General features: G+C 38.4%; 1 protein-coding gene across 2 annotated transcripts in view; it reads right to left on the bottom strand.

Annotated features, from left to right (window-relative positions):
• The window catches only part of RBMS1 (RNA binding motif, single stranded interacting protein 1), a 182,499-nt gene that overhangs the window by 155,786 nt on the left and 13,162 nt on the right, over positions 1–13,551 (bottom strand). The window contains exon 1 of one of the 2 annotated variants that reach the window (XM_011991470.1): positions 436–534. The exons of the other annotated variant lie outside the window; for it this stretch is intronic. The gene's annotated coding sequence lies outside the window, so the exon portion shown is untranslated. Of the gene's footprint in view, positions 1–435; positions 535–13,551 lie in introns of those variants that run through there. 2 annotated transcript variants of the gene reach the window in all.

Here is a 13,551-nt window from a genome sequence, read left to right as displayed (position 1 = left end):
GGCCCGGGGAGCCGCCGGCGCCCCCGCTCTGGTGCAATGGTTGGGTCTGGCTCCCCGCATGCCTCACATTCCTCGGAGTAGCCAACCCCCCTCCTCTGTTCTTTTTCCCCCTCGGTTCTTTCCTAAGCACCAGCGGCACCTTTGCACCCCGGCTGGAAGCCCCTTTTAAGGGCGTCGCTTCGGGGACCACTCTGGCACCTGGGTCTTCCCTGTCTTCTTCACCTTCAAACTAGGCCCCCTCGCCACTCTTCAAGAAGAGGTGCGGACAATTACCACTACTTCAACGAACACACGACCCTCCCTTCAAACCTCTGCACGTCTCCATCCCCCGATTCACACGCTAAAATTTTAGCAAAGGAAACAGTTCTCCACTCCCCAGCCCCTCACCCAAATACGATCAGTAAAGTTTTGTTTTATTCCTAAGCCAGAGTTTACCAGCTTTCCTTCAAGATGATAATATCAAGGAACGAAAATCATTTAAGGGCATCGGTTTGGTAAACCTTTCTCCCTGAAAACTGGAAGTGTAATCCTTCCTTATGTTAATTATTAGATGCGACACGAATATGTGTTCTCTTCGAAGGACACAGAAACTCGGCAAAAAAAGAGACAAAGGGAGGAGGGACTTCCCTTTGTTTCCCGATGTAAATGACCTAAGGCTGCTCAAGCTGTCCCTTTTCTCGACCACCTTTCCGTGGACGTATGAAGCCCCGAACCTGTGCAGTGCAGAAGGCCTCCACGGCAGCCCGGACTGGCAGAGCCTGCGGTCTCTGGATAAGCCACTGGGACGGGCTTGCCATCCTTCAAATTGGCCTGTTCCACGGTGACTTTTACCGAATACTATCGCCGCAGTAAATATTACAGAGTTCTTCCTTGGTTTCTGGTCTCTTAATACCTTCCTGGAAAGGCTCATCTGCCATGATAATGAAAAATCCTAACTTGTCTAAAAAGTGAAGGCGTATGCCTTCTGGCTTCCCTAAGGAAAACAGTGTCCCCTGTGGAAATGAAGTCTTCTGGCAAAGCTGTGGCCATTCAAAGGCTTTTCTAGCTGCGAGGAACTGGAAAAAATATTCATCCTAGATATCCTGCTGGTGACTTAGTGAACCCCTTCCATACTCAGGCTCTTCCAACATTCCGCAGCCAGATAACTGGAAAGCCTCACCTATTAAAAATAACCGTATAAAACACACATGTAATTCCGAATTCTTTTCATTAAAAAAAAAAGCAAAGTAACTTACTCCGGGCACAGTACTAGGTGCACAATGGACGAGTAAGAACTTGCCAGGCAAAATTCACGTAAAAATCTGTCCTTTAAAGTGATTAAATATCAAACACAGTATAATGAGCATTCAGTGAAAGTTGGTGTATCTGCTGGAACTATTTTCTGCTAGACAACTGTTTTGACTGCCCTTTTGCTGTCTCCTCTCACTAGGATGCTTTACTGCAAGTTATCAAGCACGAGTATAAAATAGAAGACGCTCATCAGAATGTTCAAGTCATAGGTGCCTTTCTCTGAGAACTTACTGCTCAACACCCCAGCAGCTCAGACCTGTCATCTGTGCATCTATGGAAAAAATTCCCTGTACGACCTCAGTTGTCAAGAGTGGTCTCTTAGGAAACCACAATGTAAACCACAAAAGAACAGCACCGATTAATTTTTCTATGGCTGTACTCTAAGGTCATGATATTTTGGACGCTGTGCAGTCCAGAATGCTAAAATTTGATTGGATACACTCTGCAATAGTTTTATGGGGATAAGAAAAGTTTTTAAGTGATGATGAAATTTAAAGTAGAAAACTAAAAGAATTCTAATACTAAATACTAAGATATACTAAAAATACTAAAAGAATATTAAAAAGACTTTAAGGCTAGAGAAGGATATCTAAAAGCCAACAAAATGTATGTTCTGTAGTGGTGAATGACATGAAAGGATAGAATATAAGGCATATAGGTTTAAAAAAACAATGCCCACCGGGGTTCAAAAGTTCCAAACTTAAGTAGGTGCTGTGTTCTTAAGTAAGTAAAGCATTACAAAGAGATAAGATAATCTACCCTCAACAAAATATAAAATGTAATGAAGTCACTCAAACACAAAGAATGCAACGTAAGGAAAAAAATGTAACTATGAGACCCTGTATATAACATACACACTCAATTATTGATTATTCACAAGTGCTTAGTTGTAAGAGTGATTACAGGGACAGATCTCGGTGAGGTTCATCTGAAAACGTTCCTCAGCCTTTGAAACAAATACGTTCTAACACAGAGAAAGTAAGAAAACAGTCCAGAGAGACCCAAGTTATCATGGTAAAAACAGGGCTTTGGAAGAACCTGTCCTAGAGATGTTCATTCTCTTTTTTTTTTTTTGAGACAAAGTCTCGCTCAGTCACCAGGCTGGAGTGCAGTGGCGCGATCTCGGCTCAATGCAACCTCTGCCTCTCGAGTTCAAGCGATTCTCCTGCCTCAGCCTCCCGAGTAGCTGGGCCTACAGGCATGCGCCACCACACCCGGCTAATTTTTGTATTTTTAGTAGAGACAGTGTTTTACCATGTTGGCCAGGATGGTCTCGATCTCTTGACCTCGTAATCTGCCTCCCACCTCAGCCTCCCAAAGTGCTGGGATTACAGGCCTGAGCCACCGCACCTGGCTGATGCTCGTCTTCTTTCAAGGGAAACAGACTTTGCTGCCTGGGCTGTCCTATGTCTTCCTCCCTCACCTCACTCAGCTGATAGGTAAAGAAGCTGTGGGAATCTGATCCAAGGGCAACCCACAGGCCTGTGACCTATGACCGGGCTGGGACTAAAAAAAATGAGCAGGACCAATCCAATTCTCACCCTTGGGGATTTGATTCAGAAAACTCCAATGGCTGAACCAGTTACTAAGGGGGCAGAAACTGCAAGAGTGCCAGGGGTAGAGCAGAGGCCACAACAAGCCAAAACCATATGCAAGCCAAGGTTATGAGGAAGCAGAAACTATGAGTAAACAGGAAGCTTACTGGCAGCGGGCAGAGAGTACGGCATGCCAGGAGTGGGTGAGCACTTGGCGGTGAAATGATGGAGGGGGCTGTAGTCCCTAGAGCTGCTTTGGCTCTTAAGACTTACAACAGCCCCTCCACTTGTGTACTTAAAACACCCTTCCTTCTTCAGAGAGCTTAAAGGAATCTGGACTTTGCAATCCAAGGAACAGAATTAAAGCAGAACCAAGCAGATCTGGGTCCATATTTCAGCTTCCCACTTGTGCTCTGGGCAAGTTTGCTAACCTCTCCGAGTGCCAGACTCCTCACAAAATTGTCTTAAGTACAGTACATGGACAAAGTGTCAAACTCGATAAATGGCAGTTGTTGGTATTGTTTTTCCAGGTTTTATCATGGTGGTGTGTAGATTTAAATGGCTGCACTGTGCAAATAACTGATGCTGAACATCAAAGAACAGGAGCAAGGGTAAAGCAAGAATTAATGACAAGCGAATTTAGGGAAGGGGAGGTCATTTTTTTAAAAAACTGTTAAATGGCTGAATGAATATGCTTTCTAAGGTTCTGTATGCTGCAGATTTAACTTTAAAAGGAAAATGAAAGTCTAGAAAAAGGTCTTTCTCAAGAACCTAGGTGCACTGAAGTTTTTCTTCATCTGTTTTTGTCTAGTTTCCTTCAAAGAAGTTATGTGTTGGAGAAGAGCCATTTTTGAATGAATAGGAAGACTGTGAGCAGTATCAGAGATCACCCTCATAAGCCAGGAGGTATATTCCAACTAGGATAATAAGGATGGAGCCACCAGTACATGCAGAAGCCTGCAATCTGAAATAGGAGATGACACACATAGGTAATAATAACTTCTGCCACTTAAAAAAACTCATATGCCTGAAATTTGAGAATTAAATTTGAAACACATTTGTCCCAAAGCAACAATTTTAAAATGAAATTTTCATTTTTAAACTTTTCACGTCTCATTTAACTTTCACAACAACCTTTTGGTGAGGTTGGAAGGATTATAAGCCTCAATGTACAGATGAAAGAAATAAAGTTAAGGCTGGATGACCTAACCACAAAGCTAGTAAGCAAGTAGCAAACTAGGGTTAAAATCTAGACCTGGCTAGGGTTAAAAGATTTACTAGGTCTTGTGCTCTCTAAAACTCTGTAATGCTCCATCTCAAAAAAAAAGCCTTATAGATAATGCTTCAATTCCTAGGTGAGTACTTGTAAACCATAGAGCACCCGAATTGCTTGCTGTACACTAATAATGCAAGGCATTAAGTGATAAGTGCCAGGCAAGTGTTCTAGACAATCGTGTGCTATGGGAGTCCACAGCAGGGAGAGATCAATACAGAATATAACATGGGCGTGGGAAGCTGAACTGTATAAATGTTTTGTTTGAGGGATACTCAGAAAGAAGCATTGTGCAGATGATCAGAAAAACAGAACTACAGATAGAAGGCTGGAATGAGAGAGAATGCAGACTTGAGGCAATCACTGCTGAAATCATTGCTAATTGATGAACTTCCTAAAAGGGGCAGGTGAGGAGTCCTAGAGGACCCGACACCCTAATACACATATTACTGAGCCCCACATAAAAGAGTAAGCTTTGAATGAAATTACTACAAAGAAAGTATGGTGGCGAAGCTAAGCTTTGAAAGAAGGGGAAAAAAATGGGGGCAGAGAAGATGTCCAATGAGATAAGAATAGAAGACCTCTATCAAGAAAAGAACTGACCTACAGCAGGTTCTATCCCTCTATTGCTGCTGAACCATTTCAAGCACCCATTTTTATTTGGGTTAAATTGAATGGTGAAAGGAATTAAGAGGAAAAATTCATTCAACACTGTATCAGACTGCAACCGTTAATGCATAAAATATAGCCACACAGTATAGGTTAGTATACGCAGTTCACACCAAAAAAACTATTTCCATTTGAGAGTCTATGTATAAGAGCTCACAAAGCCTCTGGCTCCCAGCAAAACAGAAGAAAAAAAAAAAATGAAAAAATATGGGGTCAGCAGATTCTTCAAATTTCTGTTCTTTCCTGGTACAAAATAGAGTTGATAAAGTACCCTATTTCTAAAGTAGCAGCAACATTTTCTATTATTTACTATTTTGCTTTTTAAAAAATCTGCAATTCTTATTCCAGACTTAAAAGCTCCCTAGACATGTATAAAAGTACATGTGTATAAAGCTGAAACCACTGTAATAAAATTAAACTATAGCTATAATCCTAGAAGGTATAGAGAACAATATAAACATAGCCATATTCTGATGAGCGCTACCAGAAGCCATAGTCTGATTATTCTGTCCTGGTTAACAAAACGGAATACATGAGTTTTGTCCCACTGCTGCTTCCCTGCATGTAGTATTAAATAATAATAGCTGTCATTTATTGAGTAACTACTATATTCCAGGCACTTTCTAAGCACATTGCACACACACCCCAGGACAGAAGAATGACTATCCCATTTTACCAAAGAGAAAACTGAGTAACTTGCCCAAGGTCACAGATCCAACACATAGTAGAGTTGGGGTTTGATCTTGGGTCTCTTTGACTCCAGAGTCCCCTGTCTCCAATAATATTAATAATGGTTATTATTACCATTAGCTATGGGTCAAGTCCAAACCCCTCAGAGAAAAACTTACATGGTATTAAGAGCCACAGCTTGGGCATCAGAGCACCTGACCCTGAATCTTAACCATTTACCATCTGTGTGACATTGGGCAAGGCACTTATCCCTTCTAGGAGCCTCCATTTGCTCAGTTGTAAAAGCATATGGGTTTACATTGAATTTCCAGTCCACTGAATATAAATGCAAACTTTCCAATATTTGAATATATTGTGAATAGTACAGGTATATATGCAGACCCAACCTAGCATCTAAATCTCATTTCACTGACGGCTGCTAAGGTGCAACTCCTCTCTTTAAACCAGTTTTTTTTTTTTTTTCTGGAATCATTGGTGGGACAGAGTTGGGAGAGAAGCAGAAAAATTTATCTTCTGGGATATTGTAGGATAGCTGAGATGGTGGTTAGGTGAAAGTTATTTGCAGAATCCTGAAGTGGAACCAAGTTTTATTTTCCCTCAAAAAAGGGTGAGAGACCATATTAGATATTAGCTATGTTATGAGATTCACAGATGCTTGTTTTAAGTCAACTAAAATCCTAATCACCATTTACAACATCTCTCTATGAAGAAACATCCTCCAAATTTGAAACAAATAACTTACAAACATTTTGGGATCTAATCTGTTCATAAAATAGTTATTGCTCTACTCTTGCATGATAGTTAATAAAAATTCAAAGCTGACAGCAATTTTTGGTATAAGGGTTATCTATTAGTTTCTGTCCCTAAGTTTTTATATTAAAAAAAAAAAGTGATTTAGTTAGCTAGCCCAACTAACCTGGGAGGTTGAGGCTGCAGTGAGCCGAGATCGCACCACTGCACTCCAGCCTGGGAGACAGAGCAAGACCCTGTCTAAACAAACAAACAAACAAAAAACTGTAAAAACAGGTACATGGGAGTCATATCCTTTTCAAAAATACAACATCTGAATAAAAGGCTATTTAAATGAAAAATTCAAGATTTTGCTTTTGTTTAAACAACAGTGAATTTGTAGCTATAGATCAAATTCCATAGCAAAATAAGTAAACTGCTTGGGGTGCCAAGACAAAGAGAAGGTCCATTTTTTATATATTGTGAATGGCTGTTTTCCTAAATTGACTGGACAATGTCTCAATTTTCTATACTCTGATTGTGAAAATCTGGTATGGAGCTGTTATTCTCCATGCCTATTGTAAGCCTATAAAAATGTAAGTGCTTATTTTCAGAATATTTCGAGATAATTCAATGAATTTTCCATGAATTATAGTAAAACTCATAAATTATGACTAGTAAAACTCATAAATTTACCTAGAAAGATACTACTAGGTAATCTCTGAAATTACAGTAGTACAGCTGGAGTTTCATCTGGGGTCTCTCTGACTCCAAAGAGATGGAAGTAACATAATAACCTATGTATGTTAGCAAACTGTGGGGTAAAAGACGAGAGATGAGGTGAGGAAGGAGGGAACAGTGTGCTGGGAAAATTTCTAATCACATCCACCTCTTGCTATAGGACCTGGGAAGAGATAGAAAGTACTTAGGAAATTTAAAAAAAAAAAAATTGTGGAAAACTGGAGCCAAAATCTTTACATCATGAGAAACAAAATTAATTTGAACCTGGAATGACCATGTCCTTCACATGAGTAAAAATCCAACTTTAACAGCAAACTGTACCAGGGAAAACAAAACCCTCGTGTAAGCTAAGAATGGCAAAAGGTTATTTAATAAGAAATTCCTAATTATCTGTAGGGAGAGAGTGCATAACCAATGTCTATCCAAAACCTAGGATGGATAGCACAAGTAAGGTTTTAAACCATTCAAAACACAGAAGGAAAGAAACAGTAAGTTTCCTTTCTCTTCAGTTGCTAAAATTACCATTAAATTAGGTCTATTTCACTTGAAGAGGAGGATGCTAGAATAATTAATGACGTCCTTTATGTAAATGAGAATGTTGAAAAGCCTTTCATTCTCCACTGAATTATAAAGGTTCAAACAAGAAGATATAGAATTACAAATGAATTTCTATTCAGTTGAATATGTATGAAGGCAAAGTTTCCAACATCAGGATATATAGTTAAGAGTACTGAAACAGGATATTTAAAGAGCTTATAAAAATTCCTCACCCCAAGTGTCTTTAAGAATGACTAGTTCTGGGTTATCTAGTATGTTTAACACATGGGGTGAACTGATGACAGACCTGTGGCAAATTGATACTCCCCAAGCGAAGAGAAGGCAAATGAGGAAATTCCGATGTTGCCATGACAATGTGACTGATCATGACATCAGCGATTCCTAATTCCAAACTGTAAAGAACACTCCCAGAACGCTGACAACATATTAGATACTTCCAGAACCACCCTTCCTTCACTTCCCAATCTAATGTCTGATCTAGTGACAAATACAATGTTTCAAACAAGGCATTATTATTAAGTGTTAAAATCTGGTTAGATCCTTTTAAGCTTGAGAAAGTGCCAGAAAAAGTAGATAACTTCTGCAGACATTTCCATTTTTCGGGGTTATTTACATTTTTCATATGTATAGACATAATGAATTCATAAAAATGTTACAATGTATAAAATGCTTCATTATGCATTATCTCATTAAAGTCTAGGGGAAGGAGGCAGGACAGGTATTATTACCACCTGCTCCCGCCCCGCCACCACTGCCCACCTTTTTTTGAACAGGTAGATACCCTCAGGTTGGTCAGGCAACTTGCCCTCTGACATGAAGCCCTAGAAATATAGAATTTCAGAGGTGGAAAGAATTATTAAGGGCCAGTCCTTGTAGTTGCTATACAGTAATCATTCAATAAATCTTTCAGCAATTGAATGAATGCTACTGTCTCTCCCTGGACACCTTGGCCAATAATAAATTCATTCCATCTATTCATATTCAGCCATATCTACTAGAAAACTTTGTTAAACAGCCTTGAAATCTGAAACCATCCATCATAGGTCTACCACAGGACTAGAATTGGTGTCTTCTATAGATTATATAGTGCTTTTTCTCTGTATTCTGTACTAGTCAACTTATAAAAGTGCGAGCTAAGTTATCTTTTCTTGAGCTTTAAGAATCTTATAAGATTGCTTTGACAGTCTGTAAATCTCTAACAATTTAACTTAACCTAGTGTCCTGCACATAGTATGTTTTGTTGCAGGCATGAATGGATGAGGTAAAAGTTTTCTTGCGTGCGCACACACATACACACACACACACAGAGCACAGGAATATTTTTCACCTTCTTTTCAAAACCATGAATATCTGAGTTAAAAAGAGTTGAATGTAAAAAATGTAGTGATGTAGTGATCAAATAAGAAAGAATATGCTTTATAAACTACATAGTGAATTTGCATCCTAATCTTTAGGTTACTTAAGATCATAGAGACTGTAAATAAATGTTGCATTTTGCAACTGTATGTGACTTACTTATTCAAGAAATGAGATTCTATGATCAAATAGTTTCTCTTGACTTCAACCATTAATTGTCAGAATAAATCTTCTCACTTTATTTTGTGGGTAAAAGAGAAGTATCACAGTCATCTCTCTGCAATCAGTGTCCTACAAATATTCAGATACAAACTGTAGGTCATGCAATCTAAGATGCCACTGATTGTGAGCTGCCTGAAACTTACTGAGATGTTAATTGACATTTGAAAAAAGTGGACTACAGTAATTAAAAGACACCATAACTTACAACCTGCATTTCAACTGCAGAGATGCTGAAATGTAAAAAAGGTAGGAGTCTTAGTATCTATAAAGTATGGCATACAAGAACATGAATACACAGCATGCAAATGCACATCCATGTCCTTTTAATTCATAACCTTGGCTTTAGAAATATATTTGTCAAACACTCATTTTTACCCTTCCTAAGAAGAACACAGAGCTAATAAGTTTTTACAAGTAAATGACTCATATGCTCAGTTTTTTCAAGGAGATCTGACAGTGCGTCTTACAAGTAGTGGGCACAGTCTGCACGCATCAGAATGAGAAACTTTACCCTAATCTCACAAAGACATCCATCACAAAGGAACAAGCTGAGCTGTCTGCTTCCCTCCTCAGCTCTCTCTCTCCACAATCACGTCATTCTACTTAAAGTGTTTTTACATGTACAGTGCATTTATATAATAAGAAAGATGAAAGGGAGATGAACCTAAATCTATAGATATTTATCAGACTTCACCACTGTACACTTCTTGCTGTCACTGCTTTAAACTGTCAGTTGCAAACATAGCTTGAGAACATGAATTCTGGACTGTTACTTCTTTGACCAGTTTTAGTCAAACGCGTGCATATACACACACACACATACACTCCAAAGATCAGCCATCAGTACTGTTCTGGCACACGACAAGCCTCACAAATTTCCACCCTTTTACAGTACCTGGAGTGCCAGTTCTCAATCTTCCTGGGGCTTCAGATTGGAAAAGTAATTTTTACATAGATCAGGTAAATCAGATAAAAAGACGTATATCTGAAATGATTATCACAGTCCTTAAAATTAATATGAAATTACAAAGTGAATCAAAAGCAATAACTTAAAAGTTAAGGTGACCCAGTTATAGGAAAAGATGTAAATGATTCACATTTGGAACAACAACTATTAGGATCTGATACTTCATATCTGTTCAGGAACTGACTAGTTCCTTGCATTTCTTCTTCTTCCATATGCAGCATTCCTTTTAGTCACTTAATTGCTGGTGTGATGATAAAACCAACATGAAAAACTGAAACAAATTGGCCAATTTATGTATTGACTACAGGTTGATTAACCTGAGGCTTGGGGATTATCTATTAATTTCATTTATCTGTAATGTTCCCCTTGTTATAAAAGAAAATTATAACTGATCTCACCTTGAAAGTCATCTAATAAGAATTATTAGCATACCAAACCACTGATATACCCAAGCCTCTAACACAGCGCTTGGCACATATTAAGTGTTTGAATAGTGGTTCATGAATGTTGGAATGAATGAATAAGCAATATATTAAAAATGTATGCAAGTCCTATTCAAACAGATGTTATTATTCTATAAAGTTAAAACAAGCTTATGACTTTGAAATACTTAAGAAATACTTAAGTAGGTTTGGAAATGATTCACTGTTATCTTGAGTGAGATAATTAACCATGGTTAATTCGGTGATAAATTTTACATTCTAATTTACTAGCCAAACTTCCTCTATATTAAAGAATATCATGTTAAGTTCTGTAATTTGTAATCTCTTGATTGATTTGAAAATATATTCTATTTTAGGGGGGTTCTTTTAAGAAGTCTTAGAATTCACTTAAGCTATTTGCTATGAACATTATTAAACATATCAGGCTAAAAAATATTGCAAATCACTATAGGAACTGTTTTCCCCTCTTTCTATGCCCATCTGGCCCTTTATTTTAAAAATGAATCATAATTTAAGTTTTTAGTGACTGACAGATTTTTAAAGTAGGTGTATAAACTCTTTAAAAAAATTAATTTGTTTTAGTCCCATGTCTACTCCTAGGTGTATAAACTCTTGTAGTTCAAAATCATATCATTTGTTTCATTCTATCATTTAACATTTAAAAGGTTATATCAGTAAGTAAGAATGGACAAAGTGCTGATAATTGCTGAAGTTTTTCTTTCCACCTTATTGTGTGTTTGAAAATGTCTGCAATTCAAGTATTTTTAGTGGATGTCAGTGTACTAAAAGACTTGTGAGGTTGATTCAGAGGATCTCAGACAACCAAGGTAAACTGATTCTTGGTGCCACAGCACCTAGGAAGTGACTACATAGCCAGTTATAAGTTTTCTTTTAAATAACTACTTTATCTGCCCATTTTACCTTTTTCTCATGAATCTCTCCTAAAAAAGGAAATGAGGAAACAAAAACATTTAAAAAGTTGAAATATGAGACTACAGTCTGGGTAGTACGAAGGTTATAGTAAACCCATTGAGAAATGCCGCAAATCTGAGTGATGAAACAGATAGGAGACTGCTAATTTCTACAGTTGACAGTGAAAATACATGATTTTTAAATTAGTAGCTTAGCTGTAATTCAAACTGACTCTCTTCTCTTTCTCCATATCTTTTATGGAGTTTTCTCGAGCTTGAACTGCTGGAACTCTTCTGTTTTTCCCTCTGACTGGTCCTTATTTACTCCAAGTTGTTGTGTACCCTGTTTCCAAAATAATTTTTTTCTGGCCTCTTTGGCTGTATCACTCTACTTCCTAAAACTCCCACATCAAATGCAAATTTCTGAACAGCACTTGTAAAGCTCTCCACTTTCTAACTCCCTTGTCCCTTTACCTCTATTTCCAGCTACTATTTGTGTCTTGGCTGCCCATGAACTCACTCTTCTCTGGCTCTGAGCTTTGCCAGGAAACAGCCTCTGTTTTTCCATCAGCCAAACCACACTCATCCCTCCGTTTACTCTGTTGAAATCATGGCTTATGGTCTACCCCCTCTGAGTTTTTCCTACTCTCATCTATTTTCCAAGACCTCTTGCTACATTTTCTAAGGACGGTATTAAATGCCTAAATTAGGCCAACTCAGTGTCTTTACATTATAAACTCCTCTATTGAAGATATAATCACGGCCAAGATTTACCATGTACTCCCCATATGTACTCTATTGAAATGCAGCCTGCAAGAGTCAGCAAGTACCCGTTGACCTGGCTTCATTGTCAGTGAGTAGTTCTCAGCCTCCTTTTCAGTCCAGCTCACCTGAGGATTATGATATATTCCCCTCAGTCACCGTGGCTCACTTCTACATGATTCTGAGCCAGAAATTATGAGGACACGTGCTCCCAACTTTACTGAAAATTATTGTTACAAAGAATGAACCAGAACATGGTCACAGGAACACAGAAAAGATAAGCATTAACCTCAGTACCCCCTACAACTTTCTGTGCTATAAAAGAAAGTTTTGCTGTCAGATACATAAAAATTATAGCCTCTTGAGCTAAGAAGATTTGGAAATGATTCACTGTTATCTCGGGTGAGCATTTATTTATTAAAACCCAAGATGGTACCACGATGTATTTTAGAATGACTAAAGCAATTAAGAATTACTTTCCCCGGATGGCACCACTTCTGTTGAAACTCCAGTGGTTGACCGTTCTGTCTTCCCCACACCGAGAGGCACCTGTCTCTTCCTTTTCCTCTTCAAGGTAAAGCAGGACAGCCCTTGAGATTCACTCTAACTCATTCTATCTGCTGTCATTTATAGTACTGAGCAGCAGACAAGGAATGGGCTTTCAAGAAGAACTACTGTGTCCAAAAGACAGTTCTACTATCTGTTAGCCACCTTCACCTAAATCTACTGTTCATTTGTAAAAAGCAAAAAGACAACAATATCTTCCTCACAGAGTTTTTGCAGGAAACAAAGCAGACGCTTCAGTTTGTTAAATGACAAAGACATTTATTATCATTTATTTACCTTCTTCTAATGCCCACCTTTTTCAGATAAATGTAACATATAGCTAAGCACTCTTCCTGGGTGATGTCGTTTCATCTAAACCTAAGCCTTGAGTTTAGGGGGCCGTGAGTAAGCCTGACAGTTCCACTTCAAGAAAATCTACACATCCACTTTCTTTCATTGACTGACATCACTGTGTATCATCAAGTTTGTAATTCCGATTCTTCCATCTAGTCTGTACTCTTGTTCACAAAAATTATAGCATTAGACATTTTAATTGTGCCAGATATTGTTTTAAGTATTTTACAGCCATTATTTCATCAATCCCCACACCACACTATTATTCTCATTTTCAGATGTGGAAATGTAAGTTTCTCCCTCATTCTCTTTACTCTCGCATCCTCTGCTCTGTGAGGTCACCATCACCACCAGCACCCACCCCCAACAACTGCCCCCACCCCACCACATTTAATTTACTTAACAAACCTAAACTCCCAGTCAGCGAACTCAAGTTTGTTATTTCTAGTGCCTGGTATTCATAGCCTTTTCATCCTGTCTTTAAAATAAGCATTTTTCACCAGAT

This window comes from Mandrillus leucophaeus, unplaced genomic scaffold (assembly GCF_000951045.1).
Source record: "Mandrillus leucophaeus isolate KB7577 unplaced genomic scaffold, Mleu.le_1.0 Scaffold110, whole genome shotgun sequence".
NCBI classification, from domain to species: domain Eukaryota; kingdom Metazoa; phylum Chordata; class Mammalia; order Primates; family Cercopithecidae; genus Mandrillus; species Mandrillus leucophaeus.
Note: the sequence above shows the minus strand (reverse complement) of the source record. Positions and strands in the feature narration are given on the sequence as shown.